The sequence below is a fragment of the Diabrotica virgifera genome, chromosome 2, assembly GCF_917563875.1.
Source record: "Diabrotica virgifera virgifera chromosome 2, PGI_DIABVI_V3a".
In the NCBI taxonomy this organism is placed as follows: Eukaryota; Metazoa; Arthropoda; class Insecta; order Coleoptera; family Chrysomelidae; genus Diabrotica; species Diabrotica virgifera.
In genome coordinates, this window is record NC_065444.1 from 162,342,037 (window position 1) to 162,359,873 (window position 17,837).

At 33.4% G+C, this 17,837-nt stretch overlaps 1 protein-coding gene and 2 long non-coding RNA genes across 3 annotated transcripts in view; 1 reads left to right on the forward strand and 2 right to left on the reverse strand.

Annotated features, from left to right (window-relative positions):
- Positions 1–8,660: 8,660 nt before the first annotated feature.
- On the reverse strand, positions 8,661–10,017 carry LOC126880291 (uncharacterized). The gene is made up of 2 exons (XR_007696544.1): positions 9,639–10,017; positions 8,661–9,483 (listed from the first exon to the last, which is right to left on the reverse strand). It is a non-coding gene; the product is annotated as an uncharacterized LOC126880291 (long non-coding RNA).
- A 3,470-nt stretch (positions 10,018–13,487) lies between these two features.
- On the reverse strand, positions 13,488–15,546 carry LOC126880290 (uncharacterized). Its single transcript, XR_007696543.1, has 2 exons — positions 14,466–15,546; positions 13,488–14,310 (listed from the first exon to the last, which is right to left on the reverse strand). It is a non-coding gene; the product is annotated as an uncharacterized LOC126880290 (long non-coding RNA).
- A 2,223-nt stretch (positions 15,547–17,769) lies between these two features.
- The window catches only part of LOC114330699 (gastrula zinc finger protein XlCGF8.2DB-like), a 34,512-nt gene continuing 34,444 nt past the window's right edge, over positions 17,770–17,837 (forward strand). The window contains exon 1 of the mRNA XM_050644056.1: positions 17,770–17,793. The gene's annotated coding sequence lies outside the window, so the exon portion shown is untranslated. The remainder of the gene's footprint in view (positions 17,794–17,837) is intronic.

The window sequence follows — 17,837 nt, forward strand, 5'->3', positions numbered from 1 at the left end:
TAAGATAACTCTCAGGAATAACGTGCCCATAACTGTATAGGTAAAATTTGGTGTGATGTATCGCTCGCAGTTATGAGATAGTTATATCATCAACGTTATATAGAGCTTTTCATCGATTGTCATTTGTTTCGAGCTTCTGTCATATGTTGTATAACCTGTGTATAATATTAATATACACGGATTATACGAATTATGACAGAAAACTCGAAACAAATGACTGTGAATGAAAAGCCCTATTAGAAAGAAGTTTAGAGGAACAAATTTTGAAGTAACAAAGAGAACCTTATGTACAAATAGTACAAGTTGGAGTGAGCGAGAGAGATTGTTCCGAACATACCCGTCGTCGGCTACCGCCGATGACCGAACAAGAAACAGCTGTTTGGGTTCCTTGGTGTTTGTAAGTTGCTTTCAACAGAGATATGTAAAGAAAATAGATCAGGCTAGTCATATGCCACTCAATGCATCGGGGTGTAACGCCGATATCAAGTACGGTGGTCTAGCTATCTTTGTCTGTCGTGCGAGTGTGAGCGTATCTACCAAGAGGTGGGAATAACGGAACGACAGTGACACATAGGCGGCGGCCATCATATGCTAGAGAGAGAAAGCTAAGCGCCGGTAGAGAGAGATAGATAAACCACCGACCCGAACTGTTCCGCGTTACGCTATTTTTCGAACTGGCCTAATCTATTCTGTTATATCTCGGTAGATAGAAACAGGGTTGCCAGATTGGTGTATTTTCCCAAAATTTTGGGTTAATTTGAAAGAATCTATTGAAATTTTTCTAAGCAGAAATTGTAGTGGGATTTTTTGGGGGCGGAAAATTATGGATGGTTTTAAGGGGTCATGGTAAATTAAATTTGCGAATGTACATAGAACTGTATATTATACTCCCATATAATCGAAGACGATAGGAACTATGAATTATTTCCATGGCCCTCGTTGATATTGTAGTATGAATTTTGCTTTACTGTTCTCTTCATTTGACTAATAATTTATTAAAATGCGGCAACAATTTAAATTTGGGGACTTTGGGGTATTTGAGCTTCAATTTCAGGGAATTTCAGTTTCTAAGTGGGGGATTTATAAAATATCATCTGGCAACTCTGGATAGAAAGCTCAGTAGGTACTTAAGAGGAAACAGTAGCGATCAACAGGTAGCGAAAACGCGTTCCAAGATTGCGGCTGTAATTTTGAATATTTTTTCGAGATATTTGGCACACGTATTCGTAATATAATAAAGAATGGCGGTACAGAGCCCAATTTGAAAAATATAATAATATGTGGAAATTACTCTGTAATTAACTACAATATTAAAAAACGAGCCTGTACCGCCATTAAGAAGAACAAAAAAATACACTTTCTTCAAATAAACTTTTTTAACCGATGCCTAGATTTTGTGTCATTTTGGAACTACTAATGAAATAAAAAATTTTAGTAGTTCCAAAATGACACAAAATCTAGGCATCGGATGAAAAAGTTTATTTGAAGAAAGTGTATTTTTTTGTTCTTCTTAATGGCGGTACAGGCTCGTTTTTTTAATATTGTATTTAATTACAGAGTAATTTCCACATATTAATATATTTTTCAAATTGGGCTCTGTACCGCCATTCTTTATTATATTACGAATACGTGTGCCAAATATCTCGAAAAAATATTCAAAATTACAGCCGCAATTTTGGAACGCGTTTTTGCTACCTGTTGATCGCTACTGTTTCCTCTTAAAATAAAATTTCAACTTATATCGCTCGATTTGATTTTTGTATAATTTTTAAAATTGTATTACCCTTCTATTCTTAATTATTAAATTACTAGCTTTTAAATTCACTTGATTTCTGTCTAAAAACAAGTCAAAAGATGAACCTAACCTCGCATAACTACAGAGTTATCTCATAACTTGAGGTTTATTCAGCCCTGTGATGGATGACCGAAGTTATCGTTAACGTAAAGTTATCCTGTAGTTATGTTATAACCATCGAATTGGTGTGATGTATCATACTTAACTTAACTATTTGCGTTATTTCTTGACAGTTCTTGAGTTATCTGGTCACTTTATAACGCGACGTTAAACCTCAAGTTATGAGATAAATCTGTAGTTATGCAAGGTTAGGTTCATCTTTTGACTTGTTTTTAGACAGAAATCAAGTGAATTTAGAAGCTAGTAATTTAATAATTAAGAATAGAAGGGTAATACAATTTTAAAAATTATACAAAAATCAAATCGAGCGATATAAGTTGAAATTTTATTTTAAGTACCTACTGAGCTTTCTTTCCAGAGTTGCCAGATGATATTTTATAAATCCCCCACTTAGAAACTGAAATTCCCTGAAATTGAAGCTCAAATACCCCAAAGTCCCCAAATTTAAATTGTTGCCGCATTTTAATAAATTATTAGTCAAATGAAGAGAACAGTAAAGCAAAATGCATACTACAATATCAACGAGAGCCATGGAAATAATTCATAGTTCCTATCGTCTTCGATTATATGGGAGTATAATATACAGTTCTATGTACATTCGCAAATTTAATTTACCATGACCCCTTAAAATCATCCATAATTTTCCGCCCCCAAAAAATCCCACTACAATTTCTGCTTAGAAAAATTTCAATAGAAGCTTTTAAATTAACCCAAAATTTTGGGAAAATACACCAATCTGGCAACCCTGTTTCTATCTACCGTTTGAAAGCAACTTAGAAACACCAAGGAACCCAAACAGCTGTTTGCTGTTCGGTCATCGGCAGTAGCCGACGACGGGTATGTTCGGAACAATCTCTCGCGCTCACTCCAACTTGTACTATTTGTACATAAGGTTCTCTTTGTTACTTCAAAATTTGTTCCTCAAAACTTCTTTCTAATATAACGTTGATGATATAACTATCTCATAACTGCGAGCGATACATCACACCAAATTTTACCTATATAGTTATGGGCACGTTATTCCTGAGAGTTATCTTAACTTTAACTCAAACGTTAAACTTAACTTCGATCATCCATCACACGACTGAATCCCACAAGACTCAATGTTAAAACGTCCTGACAAAATCTGACAGCGTGTCACGTGACTGTAAGTAGAGGGGAGACGCACGGAGCCAATAGACTCAAAATTCAAAATATATATTCAAAATATATTTGTGTCATTAGAGAGTTATCAAGTAACTCTACGAGAATATGGTAACGTTATAAATAACATGTAAAGTATACAGTAAAATAGCGTTACCGTATTCTCCTAGGGTTACTTGATAACTCTCTATTTATGCCTTAAAATGTGAATTTTTAAAGTGGTTATGTACATATATAGCAAAATTTTATTATTTATAAAATTCTTTTATGCAGCACGACTTGCTCAAAAACGTTTTTAGGTACCTTTTCTTTGTAATATCTATAAATCAATAATTTTCCCATTTCTCAGAAGTTTTCGAATTATGTAGTAGGTACCTACATTTCACACCACAGCCATATGAACATTATTTTTATTAATAAATGAAGAATTAGATCATTAGATGAACTTTAAAATACTTATTTAGTTCAGTGAACCAGAAAAAAACACAAATTGTATTAAAGTGATGTATATTTTTTAAATGTTATTATAATTATTAGGTAGTAGCATAGCTACCTTTACAAGGTGGCTATGGTAGTAGCTACATTGATTTGTAATATACTTACATTATTTATAATGAATAAATCTCAATGTTGGGTAGGACATTTGAGGTTTAATGACTCTAAATTCTTTTTGATATGGACTATGAAGTCTCTGAGGGAGGTGGAAGTGCATTTTGTAATGTTTGGAATGTCCAGTATTGCGTTTAGGTGTGCATTGATGATGGCTAGATTGTTTTCGTATCTCTTTTCTAGTATAGTTATCGCAATCGGAAAATTCCCATGGGTTCTCACTTTAAGTAGGATTTCAGATAAATGAATTTTTGGACATCGGTTAGTTCCGGATTATCTTTTATTAGGGCACTGAAGAGTTGATAGAAGGAAGTCCATTTTTGGTAGTCCCCAAAGAATGGAAGAATTGCGATTTGCGGAAGCTAAACTCCTGTTCTTGGAGTGACGGGAATAATTGAAGTATTTTGGTTTTCACTGTTATTTGCCAGAGAAGCGGGTAGCGGTGACGCGGAGAGCTGATGGATTTTCTTTTTGATTGCGCCTACTAACTCGTGATAGTTATCCTCTACCTCACCCCTGTTCTCCTTATCCTTACCCTCGGAATCTAAAATCTCAATGTTACTCTGAAGGTCTGAATACGTATTAAATTTTTCAATCAGTGACTCTAATTGTAATTCAAGATGAAAAAATTGGTTTCTATATCAATTTTACTAGTTACTGAATTGCGAATTCGCGTTATGGCCGCTTTAGCTTGTGTGCGGGATTTTTTTAAATCCTCCATATTGTTTGTGTGTATGTGGAGCGCACAAATTTGTTAAAATCTTAAGGCTGTATGACACTATGCATTTTCTTGTATCATTTCTAATATCGTTTCTTGTATACATTTTCTTGTATCATTTCTTGTACGTACATTTGTGCCCTGTATGACACTATGCAAGTTCTTGTATCGAAAATTGTATGAAATTCGGCACGTGATTGGTCGAAATTTTGTTTGTCACCCTGTGTCACGTTATGGTAGTACTGCATCTACAGACACAGCTGATTTTAAATATTTTATAAAATTTATAAACTTTTATATAATTAACATTTTAATGTTAACCAGAATTTTACGTTGACTGAGGTTGATTATTTGTGTTTTTATTTTGTTTTGATATTTGTGCTAAAATATTTGCATTAGAATTATCTTCAGTTTGATCCAAATTAGGAACTATTGTATTTTCGTCTATTAAAAAATTATGCACCATGAAACCTAAATTTATAGTTTGAACTTTACTAGTAGCTAAATATATGGTTATTAGTAGAACAGTAGTCCATACCAAACGGTATATTAAGTATCAATAAAAGATTTATAAATAATACCTACAAAACCACAAATAAACTCATCAATACATTATCCCATTTTCATTTCAGCCGCCATTATGAGTAAGTAATTATGACATTTTAGATGTTTTACCAGCAGGTTTTACGTTTTTGCTCTTTGCGCAGAAATTGGCGCAGTTCTTGTACAATAATCTGTGACTGACACAAATTCTTGTATCGTTTCTGATATCGTTTCTTGTATCTGTGTATGACACTATGCATTTTTTTGACATATCAGAAACGATATTAAGTGCACTTTACATCAACAATAAATTGAACAATAAATTGACCAAGTTATTCAAGGCCAAATTTGACGTGTTCTCAAAGCACAATTTGACATCCAAGTTTGTTCGTTATTAACTTGACGCCAATAAATTCGTGAATTTCTTGAAAGCAAAATTTTCTTGTCCTCAAAAAAATTGAAGGAACTTGGAATAAATGTTGTAAAAATGTCAATATTTTCAGTAGTACCAATGCAATGATTTTTTTATTAGAAGCTTTTGAATGTCGTTTGTTTCTTTGTTTGAGTAAAGTGTTTGATTTGAAACAGAATAGAATAGAACAGATTAATAAAATAAATAAAATAGAGAGATAGATTAGAATAGATATATAGTATAAAATAAACTGAAATAGAATAGAGTAGAATATAATAGAATAGATGTAATATATATGTAGATACTTACTAATAAAGTATTTGATTTAAAACAGAATAGAGTAGAATGTAACAGATTAAATGAAATATATAGATAGATTAGAATAGATATATAGTATAGAATAAAGTAAAATATAATATAATAGGTGAAATGATTGTGAAAAGCAATAGTTTTAAGTACCTAGGATCGGTATTACAGAGTAATGGAGAAATAGATGGAGATGCATGCAGTAGAATTAGGGCTGGATGGATGAAGTGGAAAGAAGCGAGTGGTGTGTTGTGACAGAAAAATTCCAATGAAGCTGAAGGGAAAATTCTATAAAACAGCCACAAGACCGGCTATGATGCGCGGAACTGAATGTTGGGCAGTGAAAAAGAAAGCGGAACAACGAATGCATGTGGTGGAAATGAGAATGCTTAGATGGATGAGTGGAGTGACAAAGAAGGATAAAATTAGATATGAGTATATTAGGGGAAGTCTAGGTGTGGCACCAATTGATGCCAAAATGAGAGAGCATAGGTTAAGATGGTTTGGTCATGTTCAACATCGAGACGTTAATCACCCAATACGAAGAATAGCTGAAGTGCAGATTCCTGGAAGGAGTAGGAGAGGAAGACCAAAGAAGACGATAAGGCAGGACATGTTGGTAAAGGGGATTAACATTGATATGACTCAAGATAGAATTGTGTGGAGAAATGCAATTAGGGAAGCCGACACTGCATAGGGATAAGGCAAAGAGAATGATGATGATGATAATAGGTGTAATGTGTAGATACTTATATAGAATAGGTTTGAAATAGAGTAGAATATAATAGAATAAAGATACTATATACCTACATCCCTAATAGCACAAGGATGTCCTTCACAGACTTTAGGGAGGTCCGTTTTCGTCCAAGGAACGTCCTATTTTGGTCCAAATGTCGCGCTACCGAATGTCTGTTGGACGTCCACTTAAGGTCCGAAGGGACGTACATTGGACCTTAATCGGACGTCCTAGGGGACGTAAATTGGACCTTAACAGGACGTCCTATTTTGGTCCAAATGCCACGTTGCCAAACGTCCAATGGACGTCCACCTAACGTCCGAGGGGACGTTCAGTGAATGTCAATTGGACCTTCATAGGATGTCCCAGTTTGGTCCAATGTCTTGCTGCCGAACGTCCATCTAACGTCCTGAGAGGACCTCCGGTGGACGTCTAGCATCGATATTTAGACCTGTGGAGAATGTATGGTGGGAAATAAAAAATATATTTTTAAGGAACTTATATTACATCTTATATTAAATTACAATTATTGGATATTACATTATTTACATTAAATTACAATACACTTCTCCAAGAAATTAACGCACCACCTTAAAAATAGGGCATTTTTGATGTCTCGAATTTTCTAAACCTGTTGTCTCATCTGAGTGATTTTTTTATAATATATCCTAGGCTATAGGTTACATCCTTAAGCTTGTCATGCACTGGTAGCTATACTGTAATATATGTATATTATATCATATCGCTCTCTATAGTAATGAGTGAGCCTGCAGACAGGGAACTAATGGTTCCGTATGTGCAGGCTCACTCATTACTATAGAGAGCGACGTGATATAATATATATTACAGTATAGCTCCCCGTGCATGACAAGCATAAGGCAGTAACCTATAGCCTCAGGCTATATTATTATAAAAAAATCACTTAGATGGGACAACAGGTTTAGGAAATTCGAGACATCAAAAATGCCCAATTTTTAAGGTGGTGCGTAATGCACTGTATATATAGGTAAACTTATATACAGGCTGTAACAAAAATAAAATTTTTGTGTTTATTTAGTTGGCTATCTATTATAGTGTACAATCATCTAGAATATTTTGAACAAACTAAAAACATGAATATATCATCGAAAAAATAATAAAAAGGTCTTAAAATGCTTGGTTAGATATTAAGATCTAGTTAAAAAGAAACCAAAAACTGTATATTTTCTACAGAACGTAGATTATGAATTTTTAAGCCAGCTAATCCCATTTATTATACAGGGTGTCCCGAAAAGATTGGTCGTAAATTAAATCACATATTCTGGGACCAAAAATAATTTGAATGAACCTAACTTACCTTAGTACAAATATGCACACAAAAAAAGTTACAGCCCTTTGAAGATACAAAATGAAAATTCGATTTTTTCGAATATATCGAAAACTATTAAAGATTTTTTATTGAAAATGGACATGAAGCAATATTATTGCAGTAACATCTTAAAGAAAAATTATAGTGAAATTTGTGCACCCCATAAAAATTTTATGGGGGTTTTGTTCCCTTTAACCCCCCCAAACTTTTGGGTACGTTCCAATTAAATTATTTCTGCGGTACCATTAGTTAAACACTGTGTTTTTAAAACTTTTTTACCTCTTTCTATTTTTTCGATAAAGCTCTTTTTATCAAGATATGGCTTCTTTTTAAAATGGTTCAAAATATACCTAAAAATGTAAATCATAAATAAATTTTCATATTATTAGTCTCTACAATCGTACTTAACCATATACAAATATGTGGTGGATTTGACAAATATTCAAAATATCACGATAAAAACTGACTTCAAAAAAGTACTAAGAGGCAAAAAAGTTTTAAAAACATTGTGTTTAATAGTACCACAATAATAATTCAATTGTAACTTACACAAAAGTTTGGGGGGGGGGGGGTTTAAACGAACAAAACCCCCATAAAATTTGTATGGGGTGTCGGGTGTCCAAATTTCACTATACAGTGGAACCTCGATTATCTGTCTCTCTATTAACTGTTAACCATTTTGTAAGAGAGACTAAAAACTTTTTTTACAGTCACCTCCTGTTTTCATATGATATTTTTTGACATGTTTTGTAGTAAATTCAATTATCTATTTACTACTAAACATGTCAAAATTTACATGTGAAAACAGATGACCCTAAAAATGGTTTTTCGTCTCCTACAAAATTCATGAAAAAGCAGATAGGAGGTATTGTCACATCACCGACGATATACCAGAAGTATATGTGGCCATACCAAATAATACATCCTTGATAAATATAAACATTTTTATTGCACAAAATATATATATTTCTATATATATATATTTTTTTCCATAATCATCACTACGATGATGATTCATTTGTATTGAATTGTACATTGCAATTCTCTGATGTTTGGGAAAAAGGGCTTAAGTCAGAATTGCACATCGATAATGTTTTGATGATTTCTGGACCAGAAAAATCGGCTCTTTTTATTGGTACATACAGTTTAAGTCTGCAACACTTTTTTTATGGTCCAGAAATCATCAAAACATTATTGATGTGCAATTCTGACTTCAGCCCTTTTTGCCAAACATCAGAGAATTACAATCTGGTCATAACTGACCAATGAGCAATTTTAATTTAACCTAAATTACTACTGTTCCTTAAAATGAAGAGCTTACCCTATAGCGTCTCTTATCTAATCTAACAAGATCGTGCACTATTCTAACATACACAGGCACACAAGCACTACGCTCTGCTTTTCACTATCACCTATCACTCAAACTAGTTCAAAAGGCTTTGTCCTCTTCAATCTTCTAGTTTGTCCAGTAGTAGATATCGAGGAGCTGGATTTCCTCAATATTCTCATACTTATGAAGTTGTTGTTGCTCATGACCTCCTGCTATCTTCTTGATGACTATATTATCCAGGTTCCATTCCTAGGTCTTGATATTTGTTTATAAAGTAATATCTTATTATGCATCGACAATGTGGAGTTTCTTCCAACTAGTCAATACACTTTTTATAGGTATCTTTCTTTTGCCTTTCATAGCCACAACAAGGCTATAATACGTTTCCTTCCTGGTTTTTTTGTAGACCACTTTCAGCTGATTCTAAAAAATTAAAATGAATGGTAATTTTTCTATTCTTTACAATTAAAAATCAAAAGAAATAGGAAATAGGTACTACTATTTACAGGTAATAATATGCATAAATAATTCGTTTCCTAAAGAATACAGAAAATTGAAAACGTTTTTATAATACTTACATAATTGTTTAAACAAAAGAGACCCAGCCAGAGCAAAACTAACAGACAGAACTGCAAAAAAGCCACTAATTTCCATTTTCCCACCCCCTATCTTATATGCATTTTCCAATCAAAATTTTTAGGTTGTCATGAACATGAAAGACTCAACCTCAACAAATAATAATAAACAAAAAGCTCTACAGCTCTACTTCCACTTCCCGCCAAATGGACACAGGTTGGTGACACTGAATTCACGCCAAATAAATGAAAAAATAGAACAATTTTCTTTTTCGTCAATTTCTTCACGTGAAGTTTATAACGAACAAACTTAGATGTCAAAGTGTGCTTTGACACGTCAAATTTGGCCTTGAATAACTTGGTCAATTTCTTGTCCAATTTATTGTTGATGTAAAGTGGACTTTAAGTGCACTTTACATCAACAATAAATTGAACAATAAATTGACCAAGTTATTCAAGGCCACATTTGACGTGTTCTCAAAGCACAATTTGACATCCAAGTTTGTTCGTTATTAACTTGACGCCAATAAATTCGTGAATTTCTTGAAAGCAAAATTTTCTTGTCCTCAAAAAAATTGAAGGAACTTGGAATAAATGTTGTAAAAATGTCAATATTTTCAGTAGTACCAATGCAATGATTTTTTTTATTAGAAGCTTTTGAATGTCGTTTGTTTCTTTGTTTGAGTAAAGTGTTTGATTTGAAACAGAATAGAATAGAACAGATTAATAAAATAAATATAAAATAGAGAGATAGATTAGAATAGATATATAGTATAAAATAAACTGAAATAGAATAGAGTAGAATATAATAGAATAGATGTAATATATATGTAGATACTTACTAATAAAGTATTTGATTTAAAACAGAATAGAGTAGAATGTAACAGATTAAATGAAATATATAGATAGATTAGAATAGATATATAGTATAGAATAAAGTAAAATATAATATAATAGGTGAAATGATTGTGAAAAGCAATAGTTTTAAGTACCTAGGATCGGTATTACAGAGTAATGGAGAAATAGATGGAGATGCATGCAGTAGAATTAGGGCTGGATGGATGAAGTGGAAAGAAGCGAGTGGTGTGTTGTGACAGAAAAATTCCAATGAAGCTGAAGGGAAAATTCTATAAAACAGCCACAAGACCGGCTATGATGCGCGGAACTGAATGTTGGGCAGTGAAAAATAAAGCGGAACAATGAATGCATGTGGTGGAAATGAGAATGCTTAGATGGATGAGTGGAGTGACAAAGAAGGATAAAATTAGATATGAGTATATTAAGGGAAGTCTAGGTGTGGCACCAATTGATGCCAAAATGAGAGAGCATAGGTTAAGATGGTTTGGTCATGTTCAACATCGAGACGTTAATCACCCAATACGAAGAATAGCTGAAGTGCAGATTCCTGGAAGGAGTAGGAGAGGAAGACCAAAGAAGACGATAAGGCAGGACATGTTGGTAAAGGGGATTAACATTGATATGACTCAAGATAGAATTGTGTGGAGAAATGCAATTAGGGAAGCCGACACTGCATAGGGATAAGGCAAAGAGAATGATGATGATGATAATAGGTGTAATGTGTAGATACTTATATAGAATAGGTTTGAAATAGAGTAGAATATAATAGAATAAAGATACTATATACCTACATCCCTAATAGCACAAGGATGTCCTTCACAGACTTTAGGGAGGTCCGTTTTCGTCCAAGGAACGTCCTATTTTGGTCCAAATGTCGCGCTACCGAATGTCTGTTGGACGTCCACTTAAGGTCCGAAGGGACGTACATTGGACCTTAATCGGACGTCCTAGGGGACGTAAATTGGACCTTAACAGGACGTCCTATTTTGGTCCAAATGCCACGTTGCCAAACGTCCAATGGACGTCCACCTAACGTCCGAGGGGACGTTCAGTGAATGTCAATTGGACCTTCATAGGATGTCCCAGTTTGGTCCAATGTCTTGCTGCCGAACGTTCATCTAACGTCCCGAGAGGACCTCCGGTGGACGTCTAGCATCGATATTTAGACCTGTGGAGAATGTATGGTGGGAAATAAAAAATATATTTTTAAGGAACTTATATTACATCTTATATTAAATTACAATTATTGGATATTACATTATTTACATTAAATTACAATACACTTCTCCAAGAAATTAACGCACCACCTTAAAAATAGGGCATTTTTGATGTCTCGAATTTTCTAAACCTGTTGTCTCATCTGAGTGATTTTTTTATAATATAGCCTAGGCTATAGGTTACATCCTTAAGCTTGTCATGCACTGGTAGCTATACTGTAATATATGTATATTATATCATATCGCTCTCTATAGTAATGAGTGAGCCTGCAGACAGGGAACTAATGGTTCCGTATGTGCAGGCTCACTCATTACTATAGAGAGCGACGTGATATAATATATATTACAGTATAGCTCCCCGTGCATGACAAGCATAAGGCAGTAACCTATAGCCTCAGGCTATATTATTATAAAAAAATCACTTAGATGGGACAACAGGTTTAGGAAATTCGAGACATCAAAAATGCCCAATTTTTAAGGTGGTGCGTAATGCACTGTATATATAGGTAAACTTATATACAGGCTGTAACAAAAATAAAATTTTTGTGTTTATTTAGTTGGCTATCTATTATAGTGTACAATCATCTAGAATATTTTGAACAAACTAAAAACATGAATATATCATCGAAAAAATAATAAAAAGGTCTTAAAATGCTTGGTTAGATATTAAGATCTAGTTAAAAAGAAACCAAAAACTGTATATTTTCTACAGAACGTAGATTATGAATTTTTAAGCCAGCTAATCCCATTTATTATACAGGGTGTCCCGAAAAGATTGGTCGTAAATTAAATCACATATTCTGGGACCAAAAATAATTTGAATGAACCTAACTTACCTTAGTACAAATATGCACACAAAAAAAGTTACAGCCCTTTGAAGATACAAAATGAAAATTCGATTTTTTCGAATATATCGAAAACTATTAAAGATTTTTTATTGAAAATGGACATGAAGCAATATTATTGCAGTAACATCTTAAAGAAAAATTATAGTGAAATTTGTGCACCCCATAAAAATTTTATGGGGGTTTTGTTCCCTTTAACCCCCCCAAACTTTTGGGTACGTTCCAATTAAATTATTTCTGCGGTACCATTAGTTAAACACTGTGTTTTTAAAACTTTTTTACCTCTTTCTATTTTTTCGATAAAGCTCTTTTTATCAAGATATGGCTTCTTTTTAAAATGGTTCAAAATATACCTAAAAATGTAAATCATAAATAAATTTTCATATTATTAGTCTCTACAATCGTACTTAACCATATACAAATATGTGGTGGATTTGACAAATATTCAAAATATCACGATAAAAACTGACTTCAAAAAAGTACTAAGAGGCAAAAAAGTTTTAAAAACATTGTGTTTAATAGTACCACAATAATAATTCAATTGTAACTTACACAAAAGTTTGGGGGGGGGGGGTTTAAACGAACAAAACCCCCATAAAATTTGTATGGGGTGTCGGGTGTCCAAATTTCACTATACAGTGGAACCTCGATTATCTGTCTCTCTATTAACTGTTAACCATTTTGTAAGAGAGACTAAAAACTTTTTTTACAGTCACCTCCTGTTTTCATATGATATTTTTTGACATGTTTTGTAGTAAATTCAATTATCTATTTACTACAAAACATGTCAAAATTTACATGTGAAAACAGATGACCCTAAAAATGGTTTTTCGTCTCCTACAAAATTCATGAAAAAGCAGATAGGAGGTATTGTCACATCACCGACGATATACCAGAAGTATATGTGGCCATACCAAATAATACATCCTTGATAAATATAAACATTTTTATTGCACAAAATATATATATTTCTATATATATATATTTTTTTCCATAATCATCACTACGATGATGATTCATTTGTATTGAATTGTACATTGCAATTCTCTGATGTTTGGGAAAAAGGGCTTAAGTCAGAATTGCACATCGATAATGTTTTGATGATTTCTGGACCAGAAAAATCGGCTCTTTTTATTGGTACATACAGTTTAAGTCTGCAACACTTTTTTTATGGTCCAGAAATCATCAAAACATTATTGATGTGCAATTCTGACTTCAGCCCTTTTTGCCAAACATCAGAGAATTACAATCTGGTCATAACTGACCAATGAGCAATTTTAATTTAACCTAAATTACTACTGTTCCTTAAAATGAAGAGCTTACCCTATAGCGTCTCTTATCTAATCTAACAAGATCGTGCACTATTCTAACATACACAGGCACACAAGCACTACGCTCTGCTTTTCACTATCACCTATCACTCAAACTAGTTCAAAAGGCTTTGTCCTCTTCAATCTTCTAGTTTGTCCAGTAGTAGATATCGAGGAGCTGGATTTCCTCAATATTCTCATACTTATGAAGTTGTTGTTGCTCATGACCTCCTGCTATCTTCTTGATGACTATATTATCCAGGTTCCATTCCTAGGTTTTGATATTTGTTTATAAAGTAATATCTTATTATGCATCGACAATGTGGAGTTTCTTCCAACTAGTCAATACACTTTTTATAGGTATCTTTCTTTTGCCTTTCATAGCCACAACAAGGCTATAATACGTTTCCTTCCTGGTTTTTTTGTAGACCACTTTCAGCTGATTCTAAAAAATTAAAATGAATGGTAATTTTTCTATTCTTTACAATTAAAAATCAAAAGAAATAGGAAATAGGTACTACTATTTACAGGTAATAATATGCATAAATAATTCGTTTCCTAAAGAATACAGAAAATTGAAAACGTTTTTATAATACTTACATAATTGTTTAAACAAAAGAGACCCAGCCAGAGCAAAACTAACAGACAGAATTGCAAAAAAGCCACTAATTTCCATTTTCCCACCCCCTTATCTTATATGCATTTTCCAATCAAAATTTTTAGGTTGTCATGAACATGAAAGACTCAACCTCAACAAATAATAATAAACAAAAAGCTCTACAGCTCTACTTCCACTTCCCGCCAAATGGACACAGGTTGGTGACACTGAATTCACGCCAAATAAATGAAAAAATAGAACAATTTTCTTTTTCGTCAATTTCTTCACGTGAAGTTTATAACGAACAAACTTAGATGTCAAAGTGTGCTTTTACACGTCAAATTTGGCCTTGAATAACTTGGTCAATTTCTTGTCCAATTTATTGTTGATGTAAAGTGGACTTTAGAAATGATACAAGAAAATGTATAGTGTCATACAGCCTTTATAATATCTAGAAATGGTTTACAAGTATTTAAGGAAATAGAGAGATATCGCAAATGCAAACGATAATATCGTGTCAAGACGTAAATAACGTATAACGTTCTATTTCAGCACAGGCAACAAGAGAGTTATCGCAAATGTTCTGGGGCGGGGCTTAACGTTATTATGACAACCGACGTTTGGTATTACAATGTAACCTAGAAATTAATTTTGAGGAATACTGTAATTGTTTGTTTTTGAAAAATGAATTTGGATATTGAGCTGGTTGACATGCATTTTAATTTTAATGATTTAACCAACAATAAATATAAATAGTTAGTATAAAAATAATATAAAATATCTGAATAAATAATATCCTAACCACAAAAAGTAGTCTATTGTAGACAAAATAAAAATGCACGTATTTCTCAACATAAGATGATTCACAGTATTTAGTTTATAAAATTTGTATTCTATACATTATTTTTATGTTTCATCCCAAATGTCAAATTAGCGTTAACGTTATTACCGTCCCTTATTTCAACCTAAATAGCGGGACACGCTATCCGGTATTAGCGTAACATTCATTCTGCGCTTGCGTACATGTCAAAATAGCGTATTCCGCTATTAGCGTGCGATAAAAATGCATTTGCGATATCTCTCTAATATTTAAACAAATGCTTGAATGAAATATTACTAAATTGTTGCGCGTGCGCGGAAACGCCTTTAACACCAAGAAATACTTTTTTAATTCGTAACGCACTCCTAAAGTAATTTTACTTTTAATAAATCTAGTGAAATGTGTATCTACTACGAATATTTTGAACGAGAATAAAGAATAAACTAGTAAAGTATATGTGCATTTAGTTAGTTAGGAATGAATGAAACAAAATCGAAAAACTCATACCATTGGTGCGCCATTGGAACTCGAAACTGCATAAAAAGCAGGTTCTGGAAATCAACTGTCGTCAACTTTGAACAGCCAAACTAGTTTCGGAATTCTGAACCGTCTCAGAATTGGGAACTGGAACTAACTCGTTGGATTTGAAGCGTGGTAGATGAATATTAAAATGCAGTATTTGCACTTTAAAGAAATAGGAAATGCACAAAAAGTACTGTTCTTACATCCAGCTTGATGGAACAATGAGTAAAGAGATATGCCGATCCGACATACAGCTCCCATTCAGCGGACTTATTGATTGTTCTTCTTCGATGTGGACCTTGGACCATAGCTGGGTTTTTGATTATAAACAGGTCTCTTGCGTTATACATTTATTAGAAGCAAATGTACATACCTTGTGACATGTAGGTGATCAACTTACACTTAGATTGCGTTCTCCACTCACACTTTAAAACTGCTAATTTTTGAATACGCTATCTAAACTTTTCCGTCATGACCCAAGCCGTTTTACTTCATCTTAGCTAAATGGGTAATGAATAAAAAAGGATTTGTACGCAACGCAAACCAAAGCGGTTTCGCGCGAGGCAAGAAAACATGTAATTCCGTTATAAAAGGGGAGAACAGTGGCGCAGCAGAAAATAAGAAAAATAGAGTTTTAGCAAAATCCTACAAGTTGTCACTACTGGCGCTCGCGAATTTGTAAATATCCCCTCTAAGTACGAGCTCATAGCGTATATGTGACATTTTACATAGAAATATGAGTATTTAATTTGAATTAAATATATGATTACTTGTTGAACTTTTCCACCGTCTGCATACAACAGCTGATCGGAGCTGTTAGACCTAACAACAAAACGCGAAATAAAATGTGCATTTTAAACCCGTTGGATAAACAGTACAATAAGAAAATCTACTCTACCTTACAATCAGAAAAACTTACCTTTAACTTTAAAAAGGTACTCGATTACAAAATAACAAAAATATCAAGAAACACGACTGAATATTATTCTTTTTATGGTGACACAAAGACAAAATAATTAAATACCGACACCGACCATAATGACTGAACACAGACAGAGCAGGATTTGTCAAAAGTCATGTTTCACCAATCACGATGCCGAAATCAGCATCTCGCACACCCTCTGACAAATTGGAAGTAAACTAAATACGATTACATTTTTTACTAGAGTGCGCGGGACATGGACTGTAAATCATCCAATAATGTCATCCAATCCAACTCCCACAGAAATCTTGAAGCACGTTGCTACTAGCGCCTCTGTCGGCTTGCGGTGAAACTACGTTTTGACAACGTAAAATTTGATGTAAACATTTAAATTTATTTTTATGAATTTTTGGATAACGAGCTAATTTTTCTAAATTGTGTTTGTACTTTTACAAAAAAAATGTCTTGCGAAATGAGTGTGGTGTGTGCTATGTACGGTTGTAACAATTATAAACAGCAAGAACAGCACAAATGATTTTTTAGAATGTCAAAAGATAAAAATGTGTTAAACGATGTAAACAGTTGACAGCGATCAGTTTTGCCTCCCAAACGTCAAAGTCTGGGAATGCCCTATTAATTAATTGTCGACTTTTGTCATTTGTCATGTCACAAGAATCTTCGGTTCCGCACATAGAGTTAAATATTAGCATAGAGAGAGTGTCATTCAGAGCGAAGTGACGACACCATCTTTTTTATTTGGATTAGTGCTGTTTCACTCTTACGCATAGTAAAGCTGCTACAGTTGTCCTCCTCTTCCGTGCCTATATTCACACTGAATGTCATTATAGATTTTCGATACAATGTGTTAGAAGGAGATGCAGCAAACCAGTCCCTGAGATCTTGTCGTCAGGAAGCGCGGAAGGTAGGCTCCCTCTATGTTAATATATACCTCTATGGTTCCGCATTGGTTTCGTCATTTATTTTTATTTTGTTTATTGTTTATGTTTAAGAGGGTATATGATTTTTTAAAGTTTTTAGTTTTGTCACAGGTTTTGTTTTGTACAGTGTAAGGGTGTAAGTGTTACAGTATGTATTTTTATAGTTCAAGAA